The 15415-nt window shown below is 43.5% G+C and overlaps 1 pseudogene; it reads right to left on the reverse strand.

The window, feature by feature from the left end:
* Positions 1–941: 941 nt before the first annotated feature.
* Positions 942–15210, reverse strand: LOC123096224 (O-methyltransferase ZRP4-like; annotated as a pseudogene).
* Positions 15211–15415: the final 205 nt, after the last annotated feature.

A 15415-nucleotide genomic window follows, 5' to 3' on the forward strand; every position in this document is an offset into this window, starting at 1 on the left:
TATCTCTTCATCTTCGGAGGAACAAATTCCACTCTCGAGCTATCGTGCCCCTTGTCAAACTTTCCAATGAATCTGTAAGTTGTCGTCATGATCACCAAGTTACTAATGACCTTTAAGCAACCCCAAAGCTCATCATACGATAAGAAGTGACTATGATACTCTCATGGTCTAAGGAATTAAAATCACAAGTTAACACTGTGTGTTATAACAACTGACTTACGATAATATTATCTCAAAGTATAACAAACAAGTTTGGGCCGATTCAGTATGATCGTTCTTCTAACATCATACTCTCAATGTTGTTGTGAGACTATCGTTACACTTAACGATACCTCAACATATGGAAAACATGATCGCCAACAACACTTGAGCTATTCTTAGAGGCGGGACTAGGAATCTTATTTTACTGTTTATTGTTCTACATGTGCATATGAGTTTTCCACTGAATTGCATATTGCAGGATCACAACAGTTATAGCATAGAATATAAACTCTAAATTATGAACACGAATATGTAATAATACAATATTATTGCCTCTAGGGCATACTTCCAATATAAATCTTGATGGTACGCGTTTGTTATGTCCTTCATTTGTCATGCCATGTTGTTATATGCCAGCTCTTGGGGTCTCATTGTGTTTAGTTTCTTCCTATGCATATGCAGGGAAATTAGGAGAGCGGGATCACATAGATGAGCTACCAGCAAGCGCATCTCAGTGCGTCGGGTAGTGGTGCCCTCCCACATGTCGATGTGGCACCCCCACTTCATGAACTGCATCGGTGTTGGCGTATTCGTCGAGCCCGTCCATGTGGAGTGTGTTCACGAGGGGCAGGGTATTCTTGGAGTATGAAATTCATACAGGATTCATGTCTTTTGTGAGCAGGCTAACAATTTTGACTTACCACGGTGGGGTATTGTAATGTAGTCTTATTAGCTGAGAAGCTCACACCCCTCTTGGGAACACAACACCCCAAGGTATAAATTAGTACGAAGCACACATACTAGGAGTCTAGGACTCCAACAAAACATGCCTCACCAATCTAGTATCAAATGTTCATGGGTAAACCTCGATGATCGATCTCACACCTAGAATGGGCATGATTTTGTAGTCGTTGAATCCAGCCTCAAAGATTATCTTCTTCCACTCCTGCTCATCTCGCTCGACGCCGTTGATGAACATGATGAAAAGGTCAAACATGACTTGTGTCTCTTTGTGCTTCAGGTCCTACGGTCCTGCACCAACCACTATGTCGACAATTATCATCTTCCCTCCCGCATCTTTTGGCGCGATGGCTTTCTTGCAATTTTTTAGTATCTTGATGCAGTCCTCGTCACCCCAATCATGCATGACCCACTGAAATAGTTGAAGGCGGTGATGAACATTAATTCACAACATGCTAACTTTATAGCTATATCTTCCCCCAAATAGGACATTGTGATTGTAGACTCTAATGGAGCACTTTAGCTATATGTAAGTCGCTTGAAAATTGATTTTGTGTAAGTCGTATTGTTGGCCTTTGATTTTTGCTCCTTTTTTTCCTGCATTTGTTTGGGCTAGCTGACTGACCACATATTTAGGTCAGTCGATTCAATAACGGGCTGAAGCTCATTACCTTTGCAACCTAGCCCTCCCCTCCCTCCCTTTGTTCTTTTCTATTTTTCCTGTTTTTATTTTTTCCTTCTATTTTTTTCTTTATTATTATTTGGTTTTTGTGTGGTTATTCTTGGGATGTTGGGCGAGTGCAAATGTATACGCACAAAATATATGTGAAAATGCACATTATATGATTATTCTGTGCATACTACAAAAAAAGTAATTTCACTGTAAAGTTGTGTCCAAGTTTTGTTTTTCCATTTTTTGTTCTTAAAAAGTAATATCAATGCCGCTAGTCCATTGTTTCTTATAAATCTTCATTGTTTTGATTTTCGTTCTAGTTATTATCTTTCTTCTTTATGGGTAATACCAATGCCATTAATTCCTTCCTTATTAGAAAACTTCTTTTTGCGAAAATTCGACTATTATATACTTATTCTTACATATTTTAAAAAAGCACAAAATTGTGTGTATTGTGTGCAAAAAAATTCTTTTTTGTTTTCAATTTTTTTTCATTTTCTTTCTTCATAAAGGGTAACACCAATGCTAGTAATTAAATTTTTTTAGAAAAACTTATTGGTCCAATTTTGTTTTAGTTTTTTAAAGGGTAATACCAATGTCACTAATTCAATTTTTTTCTTAGAATTTTTTTTTCAATTTTTTTTCATTTTATTTATTATGTAATGGTAATATCAATGCTGCTAATTCATTTCTTCTAGAATTATTTCTTCATTTTGCAAAAAACCGCACTATTATATGCTTATTCTTGCATATTTGGAAACATCGCAACTTTTGTGTATATTCTATGAAAATTTTGTCACTGTTTTTTATTTTTTATTTTTTTTCTTATTAAATAGTAATACAAATGTCACTAATTCATGCTTCCTTAGGAAAGCTCATCATTTGATTTTATACTAAATCAGCGACAATTAATATGGATCGAAGGGAGTAGTTATTATTTCATTTTATTTTTTCTTAAAGGGTAGTACCAGAACCACTAATTGTTTATTTCCAATATCGTCATTTTGAGTTTTTATTTCATTTTTATTCTTCTTCAGAGGTAGTACCAAAACCACTAATTCATTCTTTCCTAGAAAACTCGTTACTTTGCTTTTGTTTTAGTTTTATTCATGTTATTTCTTATTAAAAGGTAATACCAATGCCACTAATTCATTCCTTCTTAGAAAACTTTCTTGTTTTTTGATGAAATCCCACTATTGTATGTTTATCAATGCATATTTCAAAAAAGGCAGTTATGTGTATATTGTCTGCAAATTGTCATGTTTGTTATATTTTTTCATTTTCTTTTTTCTCAAAGTGTAATGCAAATGCCACTAATTCATTCTTCCTTAAAGAACCTCATTGTTTTGATTTTGATTTAGGTTTTATTTCAGTTCTTCTTAAATAGTAATACCAAAGCCACTAACTCATTCTGTCTTAAAAAACTTCATTATTTTGATTTTTAGTCTTATTTTGTTTTCTTCTTCTTTAATGGTAATATCAATGCCACTAATTCATTTCTTCTTAGGATACTTCCCCCTTTTGTGAAAATTTCTCTATTATATGCTTATTCTTTTATATTATAAAGAAATCACAATTTATGTGTAAATTGTGTCCAAATTTGGCCCTTTTTGTTTTAGTTTATTTTTATTTTCTTTCGTCTTGAAGGGTTAGTTTTGTATTTGCTTTTATTTTTTTTATTTTTTCACTGGGTATTGCATGCATGTGCTTGGGGTACTCCTATATATCCATCACGAAAGCCCTAGCCGTGGGTTTTTTTCCCTTGCAAAAAAAGGTGGACTAATGACAATGCACGTGGGATCCTTCCATACATGACATGAGAAGTACTCCCTCAGTTTCTTTTTAGTCTGCATATAAGATTTGGTCAAAGTTAATCTTTGTTAACTTTGACTAAATTTATAGAAAAAACTATCAAGATTCATAATATGAAATCAATATTATTAGATGCATCATGAAATTATTTTTCATACCATATAGTTTTAGTACTGTAGATGTTGACATTTTTCCTTACAAAGTTGGTCACACTTTATAAAGTGTGACTTTGACTACATCTTATATGCAGATAAAAAGAAACGAGTGAGTACTAGCAAACATGCACTACATGTCGTATTCTGCAAGTAACAAACATGCACTGCATTCCAGCTCCATACTGATGCTTATGCTTTTTTCCCATTAGATGCTTATATGCTTTTTTGTCGTTGCATAGTAGGACCAGTGGTAAAATAATAGATGTAAGAAACATGGTGAGTAGTTGGCTGATTTTTGAGTTGTGTGTTATCTCTTTTTTTATATGAGCTACATGGATGGGGATGTGTTGCATTTGTCCTCCACATACGTACATACTCCCTCCGTTCCTAAATATATGTCTTTGAAGAGATTCCACTAAGTGGACTACATACGGAGCAAAATGAATGAATCTAAACTTAAAATGCATCTATATACATCCGTATGCGGTTTATGTTGGAAATATGCCCTAGAGGCAATAATAAAGTGATTATCATTATATTTCCTTGTTCATGATAATTGTCTATTATTCATGCTATAATTGTGTTATCCGGAAATCATAATACATGTCTGAATAAATAAGACCACAACATGTCCCTAGTAAGCCTCTAGTTTACTAGCTCGTTGATCAACAGATAGTCATGGTTTCCTGACTATGGACATTGGATGTCGTTGATAACGGGATCACATCATTAGGAGAATGATGTGATGGACAAGACCCAATCCTAAGCATAGCACAAGATCGTGTAGTTCGTTTGCTAGAGCTTTTCCAATGTCAAGTATCATTTCCTTAGACCATGAGATCATGTAACTCCTGGATACTGTAGGAGTGCTTTGGGTGTACCAAACGTCACAACGTAACTGCGTGACTATAAAGGTATACTACGAGTATCCCCGAAAGTATCTATTGGGTTAACACGGATCGAGACTGGGATTTGTCACTCCATATGACAGAGAGGTATCTCTGGGCCCACTCGGTAATGCATCATCATAATGAGCTCAATGTGACCAAGTGTTTGGTCACAGGATCATGCATTACAGTACGAGTAAAGTGACTTGCCGGTAACGAGATTGAACGAGGTATTGGGATACTGACGATCGAATCTCGGGCAAGTGACGTACTGATTGACAAAGGGAATTGTATACGGGGTTACTCGAATCCTCGACATCGTGGTTCATCCGATGAGATCATCGTGGAACATGTGGGAGCCAACATGGGTATCCAGATCCTACTGTTGGTTATTGGCCGGAGAGTTGTCTCAGTCATGTCTGCGTGATTCCCGAACCCATAGGGTCTGCACACTTAAGGTTCGGTGAGGCTAGGGTTGTAGAGATATTAGTATGCGGAAACCCGAAAGTTGTTCGGAGTCTCGGATGAGATCCCGGACGTCACGAGGAGTTCCGTAATGGTCCGGAGGTAAAGAATTCTATATAGGAAGTCCAGTTTCGGCCACCGTGAAAGTTTCGGGGTCACCGGTATTGTACCGGGACCACCGGAAGGGTCCCGGGGGTCCACCGGATGGGGCCACCTATCCCGGAGGGCCACGTGGGCTGAAAGGGGAAAGGAACCAGCCCCTGGTGGGCTGGTGTGCCCCCCCTTGGGCCTCCCCTGCGCCTAGGGTTGGAAGCCCTAGGGGTGGGTGGGGCGCCCCACTTGACTTGAGGGGCAAGTTCCCCCCCCCCTAGGCCGCCGCCCCCCCTTGGAGATGGGATCTCTAGGGCCGGCGCACCCCCTAGGCCCCCTATATAAATAGGGGGGAGGGAGGGAAGCCACACCCTAGTCCCTGGCGCCTCCCTCTCCCCCCGTACCACCTCTCCCTCTCGCTGAGCTTGGCGAAGCCCTGCCGAGATCACCGCTGCTTCCACCACCACGCCGTCGTGCTGCTGGATCTCCATCAACCTCTCCTTCGCCCTTGCTGGATCAAGAAGTAGGAGACGTATTCCCCAACCATACGTGTGTTGAACGCGGAGGTGCTGCCCGTTCAGCACTAGGATCATCGGTGATTTGGATCACGACGAGTATGACTCCCTCAACCCCGTTCTCTTGAATGCTTCCGCTCGTAATCTACAAAGGTTGTGATGAATGATATATATGTGATGTATGAGATCATGTTCTTGTAATAGGAATCACGACATGCATGTCAATGAGTATGACAACCGGCAGGAGCCATAGGAGTTTTCTTAATTATTGTATGACCTGCGTGTCAATGATTAAACGCCATGTAATTACTTTACTTTATTGCTAAACCGTTAGCCATAGTAGTAGAAGTAATAGTTAGCGAGCAACTTCATGGAGACACGATGATGGAGATCATGATGATGGAGATCATGGTGTCATGCTGGTGACGAAGATGATCATGGAGCCTCGAAGATGGAGATCAAAGGAGCTATATGATATTGGCCATATCATGTCACTATTTGATTGCATGTGATGTTTATCATGTTTTTGCATCTTATTTGCTCAGAACGACGGTAGTAAATAAGATGATCCCTCATAATAATTTCAAGAAAGTGTTCCCCCTAACTGTGCGCCGTTGCGAAAGTTCATTGTTTCGAAGCACCATGTGATGATCTGGTGTGATACATTCCAACGTCTACATACAACGGGTGTAAGACAGATTTACGTATGCAAAACACTTCGGTTAACTTGACGAGCCTAGCATGTACAGACATGGCCTCGGAACACAAGAGACCGAAAGGTCGAACATGAGTCGTATGGAAGATACGATCAACATGAAGATGTTCACCGATGATGACTAGTCCGTCTCATGTGATGATCAGACACGGCCTAGTTGACTCGGATCATGTATCACTTAGATGACTAGAGGGATGTCTGATCTGAGTGGGAGTTCATTAAATAATTTGATTATATGAACTTAATTATCATGAACTTAGTCTTAAAACCTTTGCAAAAATGTCTTGTAGATCAAATGGCCAACGCTCATGTCAACCTCAACTTCAACGTGTTCCTAGAGAAAACCAAGCTGAAAGATGATGGCAGCAACTATTCGGACTAGGTCCGGAACCTGAGGATCATACTCATAGCTGCCAAGAAAGAATATGTCCTAGAAGGACCGCTAGGTGAAGCACCCATCCCAGAGAACCAAGACGTTATGAACGCTTGGCAGTCACGTGCTGATGATTTCTCCCTCGTTCAGTGCGGCATGCTTTACAGCTTAGAACCGGGGCTCAAAAAGCGTTTTGAGCAACAGGGAGCATAGGAGATGTTCGAAGAGCTGAAAATGGTTTTCCAAACTCATGCCCGGGTTGAGAGATATGAAGTCTCCAACAAGTTCTATAGTTGTAAGATGGAGGAAAATGGTTCTGTTAGTGAGCACATACTCAAAATGTCTGGGTTGCACAACCGCTTGTCCCAGCTGGACATTAACCTCCTGGACGAGGCGGTCATTGACAGAATCCTTCAGTTGCTCCCAGCTAGCTACAAGAGCTTTGTGATGAACTACAATATGCAGGGGATGGTGAAAACTATTCCTGATGTATTTTCAATGCTGAAATCAGCAGAGGTGGAAATCAAAAAGGAGCATCAAGTGTTGATGGTCAATAAAATCACTAGTTTCAAGAAAGGCAAGGGTAAGAAGAACTTCAAGAAGGACGGCAAGGGAGTTGCCGCGCCCGGTAAGCTAGTTACCGAGAAGAAGCCAAAGAATGGACCCAAGCCTGAGACTAAGTGCTTTTATTGCAAAGGGAAGGGTCACTGGAAGCGGAACTGCCCCAAATACTTAGCGGACAAGAAGGCCGGCAACACTAAAGGTATATGTGATATACATGTAATTGATGTGTACCTTACCAGTACTCGTAGTAGCTCCTGGGTATTTGATACCGGTGCGGTTGCTCATATTTGTAACTGAAAGAAGGAGCTGCGGAATAAGCGGAGACTGGCGAAGGACGAGGTGATGATGCGTGTCGGGAATGGTTCCATGGTCGATGTGATCACCGTTGGCACGCTACCTCTACATTTACCTACGGGATTAGTTTTAAACCTCGATAATTGTTATTTAGTGTCAGCTTTGAGCATGAACATTGTATCTGGATCTCGTTTAATACGAGATGGCTACTCATTTAAATCCGAGAATAATGGTTGTTCTATTTATATGAGAGATATGTTTTATGGTCATGCCCCGCTGGTCAATGGTTTATTCTTAATGAATCTCGAACGTGATGTTACACATATTCATAGTGTGAATACCAAAAGATGTAAGATTGATAATGATAGTCCCACATATCTGGGGCACTGCCGCCTTGGTCACATTGGTGTCAAACGCATGAAGAAGCTCCATACAGATGGACTTTTGGAGTCTCTTGATTTTGAATCATTTGACACATGCGAACCATGCCTCATGAGTAAAATGACCAAGACCCCGTTCTCCGGAATAGTGGAGCGAGCAACCAACTTATTGGAAATTATACATACTGATGTGTGCGGTCCAATGAGCGTTGAGGCTCGCAGAGGCTATCATTATGTTCTCACCCTCACTGATGACTTGAGTAGATATGGGTATGTCTACTTGATGAAACACAAGTCTAAGACCTTTGAAAAGTTCAAGGAATTTCAGAATTAGGTAGAGAATCAACGTGACCGAAAAATAAAGTTCTTACGATCAGACCGTGGAGGAGAATATTTAAGTCATGAATTTGATACGCACTTAAGGAAATGTGGAATCGTTTCACAACTCACGCCGCCTGGAACACCTCAGCGTAACGACGTGTCCGAACATCGTAATCGCACTTTATTGGATATGGTGCGATCTATGATGTCTCTTACCGATTTACCGCTATCATTTTGGGGATACGCTTTAGAGACAGCTACATTCACTTTAAATAGGGCACCATCTAAATCCGTTGAGATGACACCGTATGAAATATGGTTTGGGAAGAAACCTAAGCTGTCGTTTCTAAAAGTTTGGGGATGCGATGCTTATGTCAAGAAACTTCAACCTGAAAAGCTCGAACCCAAGTTGGAAAAATGTGTCTTCATATGATACCTTGAGGAAATCATTGGTATACCTTCTACCTCAGATCCGAAGGCAAGATCTTTGTTGCCAAGAACGGGTCCTTTCTGGAGAAAGAGTTTCTCTCAAAAGAAGTAAGTGGGAGGAAAGTGGAACTTGATGAAGTACTACCTCTTGAACCGGTAAGTAGTGCAGCTCAGGAAGATGTTCCTGTGGTGCCTACACCGACTGGAGAGGAAATTAATGATGATGATCAAGGTACTTTGGATCAAGTTTCCACTAAACTTCATAGGTCCACAAGGACACGTTCCACACCAGAGTGGTATGGCAACCCTGTCCTGGAAATCATGTTGTTAGACAACGGTGAACCTTCGAACTATGAAGAAGCAATGGCAGGCCCAGATTCCAACAAATGGCTTGAAGCCATGCAATCCGAGATAGCATCCATGCCTGAAAACAAAGTGTGGACTTTGACAGACTTGCCCGACGATCGGCGAGTGATAGAGAACAAATGGATCTTTAAGAAGAAGACGGACGCGGATGGTAATGTTACCATCTATAAAGCTCGACTTGTCGCTAAGGGATATCGGCATGTTCAAGGGGTTGACTATGATGAGACTTTCTCTCCCGTGGCGAAGCTGAAGTCTGTCCGAATCATGTTAGCAATTGACGCATACTATGATTATGAGATATGGCAAATGGACGTCAAAACGGCATTCCTTAATGGCTATCTTAAGGAAGAACTGTATATGATGGAGCCAGAAGGTTTTGTCGATCCTGAGAATGCTAACAAGGTATTCAAGCTCCAGCGATCCATTTACGGGCTGGTGCAAGCATCTTGGAGTTGGAACATTCGCTTTGATGAGATGATCAAAGCGTCTGGGTTTATGCAGACTTATGGAGAAGCCTGCGTTTACAAGAAAGTGAGTGGGAGCTCTGTAGCATTTCTCATAATATATGTGGATGACATACTTTTGATGGGAAATGATATAGAACTTTTGGACAGCATTAAGGCCTACTTGAATAAGTGTTTTTCAATGAAGGACCTTGGAGAAGCTGCTTACATATTAGGCATCAAGATCTATAGAGATAGATCGAGATGCCTCATAGGTCTTTCACAAAGCACATACCTTGATAAGATATTGAAGAAGTTCAACATGGATCAGTCCAAGAAGGGGTTCTTGCCTATGTTGCAAGGTGTGAAATTGAGCTCGGCTCAATGTCCGACCACGGCAGAATATAGAGAAAAGATGAGTGTCGTCCCCTATGCCTCAGCCATAGGCTCTATCATGTATGCCATGCTGTGTACCAGACCTGATGTAAACCTTGCCGTAAGTTTGGTAGGAAGGTACCAAAGTAATCCCGGCATGGAACACTGGACAGCGGTCAAGAATATCTTGAAGTACCTGAAAAGGACTAAGGATATGTTTCTCGTTTATGGAGGTGATGAAGGGCTCGTCGTAAAGGGTTACGTCGACGCTAGCTTCGACATAGATCTGGATGACTCTAAGTCACAAACTGGATACGTGTATATTTTGAATGGAGGGGTAGTAAGCTGGCGCAGTTGCAAGCAGAGCATCGTGGCGGGATCTACATGTGAAGCGGAGTACATGGCAGCCTCGGAGGCAGCGCATGAAGCAATCTATATGAAGGAGTTCATCACCGACCTAGGAGTCATACCCAATGCGTCGGGGCCAATCACCCTCTTCTGTGACAACACTGGAGCTATTGCCCTTGCCAAGGAGCCCAGGTTTCACAAGAATACAAGGCACATGAAGCGTCGCTTCAACTCCATTCATGAAAATGTTCAAGATGGAGACATAGATATTTGCAAAGTGCATACGGATCTGAATGTCGCGGATCCATTGACTAAACCTCTTCCGCGAGCAAAACATGATCAACACCAGAACTCTATGGGTGTTCGATTCATCACAATGTAACTAGATTATTGACTCTAGTGCAAGTGGGAGATTGTTGGAAATATGCCCTAGAGGTAATAATAAAGTGATTATTATTATATTTCCTTGTTCATGATAATTGTCTATTATTCATGCTATAATTGTGTTATCCGGAAATAGTAATACATGTGTGAATAAATAAGACCACAACACGTCCCTAGTAAGCCTCTAGTTGACTAGCTCATTGATCAAGAGATAGTCATGGTTTCCTGACTATGGACATTGGATGTCGTTGATAACGGGATCACATCATTAGGAGAATGATGTGATGGACAAGACCCAATCCTAAGCATAGCACAAGATCATTTAGTTCGTTTGCTAGAGCTTTTCCAATGTCAAGTATCATTTCCTTAGACCATGAGATCGTGTAACTCCTGGATACCGTAGCAGTGCTTTGGGTGTACCAAACGTCACAACGTAACTGGGTGACTATAAAGGTATACTACGGGTATCCCCGAAAGTATCTGTTGGGTTGACACGGATCGAGACTGGGATTTGTCACTCCGTATGACGGAGAGGTATCTCTGGGCCCACTCGGTAATGCATCATCATAATGAGCTCAATGTGACCAAGTGTTTGGTCATGGGATCATGCATTACAGTATGACTAAAGTGACTTGCCAGTAACGAGATTGAACGAGGTATTGGGATACTGACGATCGAATCTCGGGCAAGTAATGTACCGATTGACAAAGGGAATTCTATACGGGGTTACTCGAATCCTCGACATCGTGGTTCATCCAATGAGATCATCGTGGAACATGTAGGAGCCAACATGGGTATCCAGATCCTGCTGTTGGTTATTGGCCGGAGAGCTGTCTCGGTCATGTCTGCGTGATTCCCGAACCTGTAGGGTCTACACACGTAAGGTTCGGTCACGCTAGGGTTGTAGAGATATTAGTAAGCGGAAACCCTAAAGTTGTTCAGAGTCCCTGATGAGATCCCGGACGTCACGAGGAGTTCCGGAATGGTCCGGAGGTAAAGAATTCTATATAGGAAGTCCAGTTCCGGCCACCGGGAAAGTTTCGGGGGTCATCGGTATTGTACCGGGACCACCGGAAGGGTCCCGGGGGTCCACCGGGTGGGGCCACCTATCCCGGAGGGCCACTTGGGCTGAAAGGGGAAAGGAACCAGCCCCTGGTGGGCTGGTGCGCCCCCTTGGGCCTCCCCTGCGCCTAGGGTTGGAAACCCTAGGGGTGGGGGGCGCCCCACTTGACTTGGGGGCAAGTTCCCCCCCCCTAGCCCCCCCCCCTTGGAGATGGGATCTCCAGGGCCGGCGCACCCCCTAGCCCCTCTATATAAAGAGGGGGGAGGGAGGGCAGTCGCACCCTAGTCCCTGGCGCCTCCCTCTCCCCCCGTACCACCTCTCCCTCTCGCTGAGCTTGGCGAAGCCCTGCCGAGATCACCGCTGCTTCCACCACCACGCCGTCGTGCTACTGGATCTCCATCAACCTCTCCTTCCCCCTTGCTAGATGAAGAAGGAGGAGACGTCTTCCCCAACTGTACGTGTGTTGAACGCGGAGGTGCTTCCCGTTCAGCACTAGGATCATCGGTGATTTGGATCACGACGAGTACGACTCCCTCAACCCCGTTCTCTTGAACGCTTCCGCTCGCGATCTACAAGGGTAAGTAGATGCACTACTCTCTCTCGTTGCTAGATGAACTCCATAGATTGATCTTGGTGAAGCATAGAAAAATTTATTTTCTGCAACATTCCCCAACAGTTTATAGTGGAATCTCTACGAATACTTACATTTAGGAAAGGAGGGAGTACATACTATGCATGCTTGTTACATATAAGCATGCCGTTATATAGACACGTCTCTAGCTAAAGTCCATCGGGTTTTTCTCTCCCTGGCGGCTGGAACCCTAGCCGCCGCCAGGAGAGGCCATCTTTCAGCGCTGTCCTCGGGCGGCTCCCCTCCGCCGGTAACCTCAGTCGTCGGTGGTAGGGGGGAGCCGGATCCACGTGTGCGAATCATTTTTACTCCCTTGTAATCTAGGTTATTAGGCTGTTCATCGCCTTGGCTTCGGCGGCGATGATGACGCCGCTGAATAAAGATTCTTCGAATTATTTCCTGACGAGGCCATCAGTCCTATGGGTGGGGATGAATTTGGAAATCAGTCTGTTCAAGCAAGGATGGTGTGGCGGCGGCGGCATCCTCGTGGGGGACCTGTGTCCTCGAGCTCCGCCGTTGCGACGGCATTTGCTCCAGCATTGGCGCGGAACTTGGAACGTAGTCCAAGAGCGGATGCAGATTGTGGTCTGCATCGACGACATCTGGAAGACGGAACGTGTGCTGGGTTCGTGGTTCGTGGATGGCAAATATGGTTTCCTCTTTCAGCATCTTAATCGTGGTGGAGTGCCAGATCTGGAGTTCGATGGCGTGTTCGGAGTGTTGCCCCGGTCTGATTCGTTCAACGACAATGGCTTCTCTTTTGGTGAGCCACCTTGGAGGTCTGCAAAGCTGCATATCAGCGATGGAACCCCGTCGAGCTCGGGTGAGGAGGTGATCCGTTATTCTTTTCTTCGGTGGCTGTTGTGGTGGTGCCGGAGGCAGGTGATGGGCGTTGGTGTCAAGCTCAAAGATGTTGTACTATCTTTTCAGTTTTGTCATGTCGGTCCTTACATGACTTTTACTTTGTTCTTTATAATATACTAGCAAAAGAGCTAGTGCGTTGCAACGGGAGAGAAAACATAACACACACTCTTAACCCAAAAACCATCACCCAAGACCAAAATAGGTTCATTTCCTTTTTTTGCGAGGCATCATATTTGTGTTGCCGCTTATCCTCGTTCTCACCCTCACTGGCGATGGCCTCGATGTTCACACAAAACAAAAAAAATGTGTTTGAATATGTTTAATCCTAAGGCGTCTCTCTCTCCCTCTCTCCTCCCTCTCCCTCCCTCCCCCCTCTTTCTCGCTTTCTCTCACTCTCGCGAAGAGAAATCTGTTGTTTTCCCCTGCGAAAATTTTCAGAGGTACGCATGTGTAGTTATTGATGTTTTCTTTTCCCTATATTGTTATAGTGGGGTGTTTATTTGCAATCCGGGTCGCCGGCGGTACGAAGGGAAAACGAATCTTACGCTATAAATTATAAGATTGCTCCCATAAAGATATTTTAAAAATATTAAACAGGTAAAATTAACATCATTAGATTCCACATATTTTTCTAATAAAATTTCATATATAATATGTTAAAATCGAAGTTACGGTTAAAAAGATACGGATAATTTAGAAAATCATTTATTTGACTTAAATATATTCCAAAATAATATTTAAAAATACTTAACAGGTGAAAATAATCTCATATTCATATTCTACATATTTTTCTAATCAAATTTCATATATAACATGTTCAAATCGAAGTTACGGTTTAAAAGATATGGATGATTTAAAAAAACATTATTTGACTTAAATATGATCCGCGGATAAATTACTTAAAACATCGGGGGGGTTCGAAAAATGTAAAATAACGGTTCGGATGTGACTTAAATCCGGATGGCGGGTTGATTTCAACAAAACACAGGGACTTCTATGTAAAATATGAAAAAACAATTCGTTTTAACTTAAAACAGGACTGCAGGTAGAATTCTCTGAAATAGAGGGACTTTTTTAAAAAATGCCTTGACGGACGAAAGAAACCAGATTTGCTTTATTATTAGGTAAAGATAAAGAAATGAGACACGTATTACCATAAAAAATGCAGTTATATAGACGGCAATTAAGTTTATGTACGGGTTGCCTATTAGGAATTGACGCGGCAACAACATGAAGGGGACTAAGTGTTTCATGTATCAGCTCTAGTCGCTCCCCAAACGGAGTGCCAATATTGTGAAAACTTGTTGACGCACCTTGAGGAAGACAGCATCAGCCGGTGGAACACTCTCGAACATGTCGCCGGCGATGTACTCCACGTCGCTACCGCTCTGAGCCTTGGCGACGACGTGGGCGAGGTCCATCACGCTACACTTCACGTCCGGGAACGCATTCGAGATGGCTTGTGCCGCTCCACCGTGCCCCCCGGCGATGTCGACCAGGGAGCCTATCCCTTGGAAGACAGCGCCGCACTCCCTGATGGCGATGTCCATGAGGAAGCTGTTGTCGAAGACCATGCCGACTTTGACGAGCGCGTTGTACGCCGGGTCGTGGTCGACCAGCTCCCAGAAGGTCTTGTCGTGCTTCAGCTTGAAGAGGTCCGGCTCCGACAGCTCGTGCTGGAACCAAGTCCCGAGGTTGGAGAACGGGGGGACGAGGTTGGTGTGGAGCAGCATCTTCGTGATGTGGACCATGTTCACCGAGGCTGAGCAGGCGAGGAGATGGGACGCTGACGTCAGCGCGTAGACGGCCTCGCCCTCAACGCGGTCGTCCCTGGGGTGGTCGAAGCTGAAGATGTCGGAGACGACAAGCACACGCATGAGGCGGCGCAGGCAGGAGATCTTGGTCGGGTGGAGCGTGGCCGTGGCGGCAATCTGGGAGGGGGTGGCGGCGCCGCCATGGCGGTGGATGGCGTCGGCAATGCCGAGGTCCAGGGCAGACTTGAGAGCCATGGACTTGACGTAGCTGAAGGTGTGGTGCCAAAGCTCGAGCTAGGCATCCGGCAAGCCCTGGTCGAGGATGTGCTGCTCCCGGGTAGGCGCCATTGGTACTGTTCTTGATCAGATGTGGCTTTTATGGGTGGACTAGGCAGAGAAGAGAACACTCTCTATTTAGTATTTATAGACGGGTTTCAGAATTACTTAGAATGGGCCGACCGGCTAAAATTTACACGCCTCGGCAACTCACACGTTCAGTAGTCCCACATCATGGAAGCCTCCTGTTTACCTTACCCTCCGTCTGCCTTATCTCTTGGACCCAAATATCTTGC

This window comes from Triticum aestivum, chromosome 1B, assembly GCF_018294505.1.
Source record: "Triticum aestivum cultivar Chinese Spring chromosome 1B, IWGSC CS RefSeq v2.1, whole genome shotgun sequence".
Taxonomy (NCBI): Eukaryota; Viridiplantae; Streptophyta; class Magnoliopsida; order Poales; family Poaceae; genus Triticum; species Triticum aestivum.